At 42.1% G+C, this 8,921-nt stretch overlaps 1 long non-coding RNA gene across 1 annotated transcript; it reads right to left on the bottom strand.

Annotated features, from left to right (window-relative positions):
• Nucleotides 1-231: 231 nt before the first annotated feature.
• On the bottom strand, nucleotides 232-8,102 carry LOC124291631. Its single transcript, XR_006902252.1, has 2 exons — nucleotides 7,903-8,102; nucleotides 232-915 (listed from the first exon to the last, which is right to left on the bottom strand). It is a non-coding gene; the product is annotated as an uncharacterized LOC124291631 (long non-coding RNA).
• Between the last annotated feature and the right edge of the window lie 819 nt (nucleotides 8,103-8,921).

Here is an 8,921-nt window from a genome sequence, read left to right as displayed (position 1 = left end):
AGCCCTGTACACCATCCCTACCCTTCTCTCTCTCTCTCTCTCTCTCTCTCTCTCTCTCTCTCTCTCTCTCTCTCTCTCTCTCTCTCTCTCTCTCTCTCTCTCTCTCTCTCTCTCTCTCTCTCTCTCTCTCTCTCTCTCTCTCTCTCTCTCTCTCTCTCACTCTCATACTCACACACACCCACACACAAGTTAGACATTAGCATGGTTAAAAAGATAAATAGAAGTCCAATAGACATTAAAGTATCTTTAAATAGCGTACATTCAGATCTTTGATACATACATAAACAAATAAACCGAAAATGGGAAACTCTCCGGTTGGGATGGGCTGTGGAGATTGATGTTGTATTTGTGACGTAGGAGACACAGGCTAGAACAAAACATGTCCTTATCGTACATTGGTGTTCCACTACACACGCCAGTCCAATGTCAGATTGGACTTACAGGTACACTTGATGTTGTATTTTCAACACAAATTTCAAACTACATTGTAACGTGTCGCAGGGTCTAAGTACTGTTTCTTTCCTGATACGGCTAGACAGGTGAACCTGATCTTCATTCCTTCTTGTAAGCATGCACTCTGCAGACACTACGACTAAAAATGGAGAGCTCGTCCATGACCTTCACCTTGACTTTACCCACAGACAGGCTTCATGGCAACCATGTTCTCTGCGCATGTCAGAGGGAGTTGGATGACCTTGAGTAGAGCTTCACATATTCCTTTGCATGGGTTTATGCAGGCACCGAATGGAAGGAAGAGAATGTACCAGCCAGCCAGGAAGCCGGCGATGGGCCAGGCAGCGAACCAGAGGATGAGGAGCCAGAGGAAGCCCCACAGAAGACCTGGACATAATCCGGCCCTACCGCTTCCCTCTCCACTGCCATCACCACTTCCGTCTCCCTTTCCCATATCTTTGACTGAAATATACGGCGAATGAAGTTAATATGGCACAGCTAAAACATTTCATTGAGATGATGGGTTCAAATCTAAATCGCCGACCTTCAAACACTAGGAGACTGTAACAGTTTTCCATACATTGCATGTCCGGGTACAACAAGGTCAAAGTAAAACTTCCGAACAGATCTAAGGCGGACATGTGGAGGGCATATCTACATTTGGTGCATCGGTTTCACACTAAAATGATATCTGAAACAAATCATATTTAACTTTTAACACACGTCCCCGTCCAGATGAACAATTGACTAGCTGTTACATGTGTTTATTGATGCACCCAATGGGGCAGGATATGCTCACCTTATCGCGAATACCTGGTGTCATCACTATTTGATAGGGATTTAAAAACACACGCTCACAACATCGTCGAATTGCAACAGAGCCTGATCTTGGCAGAGACGTTTCACCCGCAATTCATTAGTGGCATCGAACTGCTTTCTGGGGCCAGTAATTATCTGGTCCTCCAATCCTGATGTCAGAAGGGTTTAACCCGTATCCAAGTGAGGTTTAGATTGCTTGGATGTAGCCTTCTTATGGATAACATTTATGGTCGATTCAACTGATTTTCAGCATTGGTGATGAACCGGAAGTCAATATCTATTTGTGGAAACGGTTTTTGTCACTTCTGTTTACGTTAGTTGCGACCTGACAGTGAGTTTCAATTTAACCTCATCAAATACACTACCCTGCTCTCTCAGGAAGCCGGTTCAGAGGACCGCATGTGCTTCACTTTTACATGTCCCCTGGATGGCTGGTTCTACGACAGAGCAAGACACGCTCATCCACGTTCACCGGCTTACAGTAATTCTTCATACGAAATGAGATGCTGACTATGATTGGTCGTTATAACTAGATACTCATCTGTGGTAATTACAAACCCAATGTTATTAGCAACTTTCACAGCTATCCGATGCAAATCCAATGAGGCACTGGAGAGATGTGTAGGTAGGGTTGTATAGAAATGTACTGCAGGTCGAGAGGGGTACTAAAGAAATATACTCCAGGTATGTTTCTGTCGTTTAAGGTACTATAGAAATATACTGCGGGTACGTTTCTGTCGTGTAAAGGTACTATATAAATATACTCCAGGTACATTTCTGTCGTGTAGGGTAATATAGAAATTTATTACCCACGTGGTCAACGTATGGGTAGTTGCATACTAATCTCGAACGTCACACGAGTGTCGTATCGCGTTGACATGTGTCGTAACGACTTGACCTGAGATTCTAACGATTTGATTGGATAACCGATGACCTCTCAATTACGTCACATTCTGACGTAACTATTTTTTCGTTCATAACAACCACGTGAATTCATTCATTCTGCAACTTAAATGCATTGTGGGAATGTAAACATTGCGAACGTTGCCGTGTTGCTGTTTAATTGTGAGACATTATATCCGTCGAAAAACATAAACGCAATGTTTCCACCAGTGATGTTATCCGAATGAAGCAACTGGAAACAAAGAAACGAGGTGCTACAGAGTAGTTTACTGTAGGAGGCTGTACGAGGCGATGACAACTGACATGCATCGTGACGTCGGTTACCAAGGCAGTGACGTCATTACAGTGTGACGTCATGCAAATATTGTACTACAGTACAAACTCTTCCGCAACCTCTTTATGAAACCGGTTTCGGTTTGAAACCAAAAACATAACAAAAATACGCTATTTTGTCAATTTAATGCATGTAAGACGTGGGTAATAAATAAAATACCACACTCGGTCTCATTACATACGAATTATACGAAACTCGTGACCTGCCCATTGGTATACTCCAGGTACGTTTCTGTCGTGTAGGGTACTATTGAAATATACTCCAGGTACGTTTCTGTCGTGTAGGCTACTATTGAAATATACTCCAGGTACGTTTCTGTCGTGTAGGGTGCTATAGAAGTATACTCCAGGTACGTTTCTGACATGTTGGGTACTAAAGAAGTTTATTACCCACGTGGTCAACGTATGGGTAGTTGCATACTAATCTCGTACGTCACACGTGTGTCGTATCGCGTTGACCTGTGTCGTAACGACTTGACCTGAGATTCTAACGGTTTGATTGGATAACCGATGACCTCTCAATTAGGTCACATTCTGACGTAACTATATTTTCATTCATAACAAACACGTGAATTCATTCATTCTACAACTTAAATGCATTGTGGGAATGTAAGCATCGAGAACGTTGCCGTGTCGCTGTTTAATTGTGAGTCGAACTGAGACATTATATCCGTCGAAAAACATAAACGCAATGTTTCCACCAGTGATGTTAGCCGAATGAAGCAACTGCAAACCAGGAAACGAGGTGCTACGGAGTAGTTTACTATAGGAGGCTGTTCGAGGCGATGACAGCTGACTTGCATCGAGACGTCGGTTACCAAGGCAGTGACGTCATTTTGGTGTGACGTCATGCAAATATTGTACTACAGTACAAAACTCTTCCTTAACCCCTTTATGAAACCGGTTTCGGTTTGAAACCAAAATATTAACAAAAATACGCTATTTTGTCAGTTTAATGCATGTAAGACGTGGTTAATAAATAATATACCACCTCGGTCTCATTACATACGATTATACGAAACTGTGACCTTCCTATGTTATCTGACCTCGCTTTCGCTCGGTCAGATACCACAGGAAGGACACTCGTTTCGTATAATTCGTATGTAATGAGACCTCGTGTAGTATTCTCTATATACTCCAGGTACGTTTCTGTCGTGTAGGATGCTATAGAAGTATACTCCAGGTACGTTTCTGACATGTTGGGTACTAAAGAAGTATACTCCAGGTACGTTTCTGTCGTGTAGGGTACTATTTGAATATACTACATGTACGTTTCTGTCGTGTAGGGTACTATTGAAATATACTCCAGGTACGTTTCTGTCGTGTAGGATGCTATAGAAGTATACTCCAGGTACGTTTCTGTCGTGTAGGGTACTATTGATATATACTCCAGGTACGTTTCTGTCGTGTAGGATGCTATAGAAGTATACTCCAGGTACGTTTCTGACATGTTGGGTACTATAGAAGTATACTCCAGGTACGTTTCTGTCGTGTAGGGTACTATAGAAATAAACTCCAGGTACGTTTCTGTCGTGTAGGATGCTATAGAAGCATACTCCAGGTACGTTTCTGTCGTGTAGGGTACTATTGAAATATACCCAGGTACGTTTCTGTCGTAGGCTACTATTGAAATATACCCAGGTACGTTTCTGTCGTGTAGGATGCTATAGAAGTATACTCCAGGTACGTTTCTGACATATTAGGTACTATAGAAGTATACTCCAGGTACGTTTCTGTCGTGTAGGGTACTATTGAAATATACTCCAGGTACGTTTCTGTCGTGTAGGGTACTATTGAAATATACTCCAGGTACGTTTCTGTCGTGTAGGATGCTATAGAAGTATACTCCAGGTACGTTTCTGACATGTTGGGTACTATAGCAGTATACCCCAGGTACGTTTCTGTCGTGTAGGGTACTATTGAAATATACTCCAGGTACGTTTCTGACATGTTGGGTACTATAGAAGAATACTCCAGGTACGTTTCTGTCGTATAGGGTACTATTGAAATATACTCCAGGTACGTTTCTGTCGTGAAGGATGCTATAGAAGTATACTCCAGGTACGTTTCTGTCACGTAGGGTGCTATTGAAATATACTCCAGGTACGTTTCTGTCGTGTAGGATGCTATAGATGTATACTCCAGGTACGTTTGACTGAAATATACTCCAGGTACGTTTTTGTCGTGTTGGGTACTATAGAAGTATACTCCAGGTACGTTTCTGTCGTGTAGGATGCTATAGAAGTATACTCCAGGTACGTTTCTGACATGTTGGGTACTATAGAAGTATACTCCAGGTACGTTTCTGTCGTGTAGGGTACCATAGAAATATACTCCAGGTACGTTTCTGTCGTGTAGGATGCTATAGAAGTATACTCCAGGTACGTTTCTGTCGTGTAGGGTACTATTGAAATATACTCCAGGTACGTTTCTGTCGTGTAGGCTACTATTGAAATATACTCCAGGTACGTTTCTGTCGTGTAGGATGCTATAGAAGTATACTCCAGGTACGTTTCTGACATGTTAGGTACTATAGAAGTATACTCCAGGTACGTTTCTGTCGTGTAGGGTACTATTGAAATATACTCCAGGTACGTTTCTGTCGTGTAGGGTACTATTGAAATATACTCCAGGTACGTTTCTGTCGTGTAGGATGCTATAGAAGTATACTCCAGGTACGTTTCTGACATGTTGGGTACTATAGCAGTATACCCCAGGTACGTTTCTGTCGTGTAGGGTACTATTGAAATATACTCCAGGTACGTTTCTGTCGTGAAGGATGCTATAGAAGTATACTCCAGGTACGTTTCTGTCACGTAGGGTGCTATTGAAATATACTCCAGGTACGTTTCTGTCGTGTAGGGTACTATTGAAATATACTCCAGGTACGTTTCTGTCGTGTTGGGTACTATAGAAGTATACTCCAGGTACGTTTCTGTCGTGTAGGGTACTATTGAAATATACTCCAGGTACGTTTCTGTCGTGTAGGGTACTATTGAAATATACTCCAGGTACGTTTCTGTCGTGTAGGATGCTATAGAAGTATACTCCAGGTACGTTTCTGACATGTTGGGTACTATAGCAGTATACCCCAGGTACGTTTCTGTCGTGTAGGGTACTATTGAAATATACTCCAGGTACGTTTCTGTCGTGAAGGATGCTATAGAAGTATACTCCAGGTACGTTTCTGTCACGTAGGGTGCTATTGAAATATACTCCAGGTACGTTTCTGTCGTGTAGGGTACTATTGAAATATACTCCAGGTACGTTTCTGTCGTGTTGGGTACTATAGAAGTATACTCCAGGTACGTTTCTGTCGTGTAGGGTACTATTGAAATATACTCCAGGTACGTTTCCGTCGTGTAGGGTGCTATAGCAATGTACCCTGGGTACGTTTCTGCACTTAGAAATGAAGCCTGGTTAAAAGCCAAACACTGACATGTACCTTAAACTAACGGTCAGCACGGTGACAATGTACAACGTTGCAACTCTTATACCAGAGAAGTCTACATAGGAACTATTGTATATCTATTGAATGCATTGTTCCTTGTGCATCTGGCCGTCACTGCTAACACGACGTCTATAGATCATGAGTGAGTTAATTTTAACGACGTCTTTTACGTCAGCGTGATACGTATAGAGATCCGGAAGTGGTGCATGTCTCAGAAACCTGGAAACACCATCAGGGCAAATCGAGATTCGAACCCAGGATTAGGTTACTGGCAGGCCTAAGGGAAACAACTCTTCATTTAGACGAGCAGTTCCCCTCCCATACCTTCCTCTCCAAAACCTCCCAATACAGCTTTTGTTTTTCAGCCACAAGAGATCAAACTGGTGCTCCTCAGTGCCATACTAGTCACAGAGGTCACGAATCATCTAATCGCTGTGACGATATAACACTGTTTGGCAGCTTGACTCCTGAGAGTTTCTAGGACTTCTGTAATGTCCAACAAAGAAGTGCCTGCGACACGTGGTCTCACTAATGGCACCTGGGTTTGTTCAATATTGCCTCTGTTTACCCAGCGGGAAATGGGTACCCGGTGGGATAAGTCATTTGCGTAGTAACGTTCTAGTTCCTCACAGACAGAATGGATTAACCGGGGTAACGATGCCCATTATGTTGTATGCTCTGATAGCATGCCCGCACTGTTTAGAGTTCTGCGCTATATATGCGCCCTAATCATAGAAGAGTAACCTGTTTTTTACGTATACCACGGTTATAATTTGTCAGTTAGTTTTCGTTCTTAGTCACATATATATTTGATGTGACTTGACTTTGACAAATGGAAACAGCTATAGGTTTGTACATTCCGTTTCGCGTCAATACATGAATGCGATTTCCATTCAACATTCGACAAATAAACGTGACTGACCCCTCAGTTGTATAGCTAACACTCATATGAAAGAAAGTACTGAAGTAATTGTTGTGATGTGCACGCTTCACTGAACCGATAGTGTACCGTACCTTCTGCAAGTCATCTCGGCAAGCACAAACCCGAGCAACACAAATATCTGTTATATATGTTTAAACACGAATTGTTTTATTAAAAAATATATTCTTTTTTAATGTGTTGCTAATTGTTCATTGAAAACATTTTCCATCGGAGAAGTTTCTCGGACCAGCTGGAACATCAGTGACTGCGGCGTTCAACGATATTCCATATATTTTCACTCTTAAAGGTATATCACAGGCAGCCAATAATCTATCATCATATTAGATGAAAAATAAAAGCGTTATTATTTAATTTTGGGAGATGTGGCGATTTGATTTTAATAAAAGCTATGGAGCGAAAAGTATATACATAAAACCTGGGCCTTACGTCACAACCATAACGTTATTATAACTTTAGATGCCAAAACACTGGGAATTTAGATAAAAACATAGTTATGACCTGTATTAAATACGTCAATTTCGAATAAATATTTTTGTGCATTTCAATTTTTGCCGCCATGAAACAACTGTGTATACTTTCTTTTGCTCCTGGGTATACTCCCTTCTTATATACTCATGCCAATAGTGGTTGTCACCCCCTCCCCAACCCAACCCCCACACCCCATCCCCACACCCCTCTCCAATAAAATATTTTGAAGGGAGTGACAACCATTATTGGCATGAGTATAACTAACAAGTGCTTTGTTTACCCATTACTCATCTGGATAATGTGTTCCTCTAATATTGTAAATTAAATACACGTATAAGTTTGTTCATGGGTTTACTTCTGTTTATAGATTTTGCTTCCCTTTAGTTTGCGTTGATACGTTATCTGTGGCAAGTATTAATCGCTATTACATGTAAAGTCATCACTGTAGGCACAATTAACGGAGCTGTATGTAATACTGTTTGTACAACAACTGTAGCAAATGCAAAAGAGAGAGAGATGGAGTGTAACTTACAGTATTAAGGCAGATCTTATCCGGCTGTCGATGAGCGTCTATGCTTCGGGAAGTGGCAGTCGCGCTGCAGTCGACAACATTCGCCACACAGGTATGTTTCTGTGTATATCGCCATAGCACCACCTTTGTTCTGTATTGTCCTCCCTTGGACCATTCCCCTTTGTGCACTTCACCCTAACATTGAATACCAATAAATACTACACAGGGTACTGAAATAAATGAAGGGTAGGTAACTGCTGGTGGGATGAATCATGGCTATTCACTGTGTAAGCAGGAAAGTGAATCAATGAGTAGGATTTTACGCCGCATCAGAGTGAGTGAGTGAGAGAGTGAGTGAGTGCGTGAGTTTAGTTTTACGCCGCTTTTAGCAATATTCCAGCAACATCATGGCAAGGGGACACCAGAAATGGGCTTCACATATTTTACCCATGTGGGAATCGAACCCGGATCTTCGGCGTGACGAGCGAACGCTTTAACCATTAGGCTACCCCATCGCCCCTACGCCGCATCAGAGCCTGAAAGACTATTTCCAGCTGTATTCTGTATAATGTGTGATACCGATACAGTGCCTGTGTGACAGGCATCATAAACTTTATCAAAGTATGATGATAGCAGACCATCCACCCAAGGCAAGCGAGTTCACAAGCCATTTGCGTACTCGTGAAGACCCGGGTTAGAATTCGTTTTCAGTAACACGTGCTTGTCGTAAGAGGTGACTAACGGGATCTGGTGGTCAGGCTCGCTGACTTGGTTGACACATGTCATCGTATCCCAAATGCCTAGATCGATGCTCATGATGTTGATCACCTGATTGTCTGGTCCAGATTCGATTATTTACCTCCATGTAGCTGGAATATTGGTGAGGACGGATGTTTAACAACAAATAAACATGCTATTGCCAAAGTAGGGTGGAACATCGCAGCATGGAAGGAAGCTGGATTGTTTCAGTCAGTTATCTCCCTTTACTCGGAAAGCTGGTATTGAGTTGATACTAAATTGGAATGTCGGTTTGCTCGAGA

The sequence above is a fragment of the Haliotis rubra genome, unplaced genomic scaffold, assembly GCF_003918875.1.
Source record: "Haliotis rubra isolate DU_JTF1 unplaced genomic scaffold, ASM391887v1 Scf498, whole genome shotgun sequence".
NCBI lineage: Eukaryota > Metazoa > Mollusca > Gastropoda > Lepetellida > Haliotidae > Haliotis > Haliotis rubra.
Note: the sequence above shows the minus strand (reverse complement) of the source record. Positions and strands in the feature narration are given on the sequence as shown.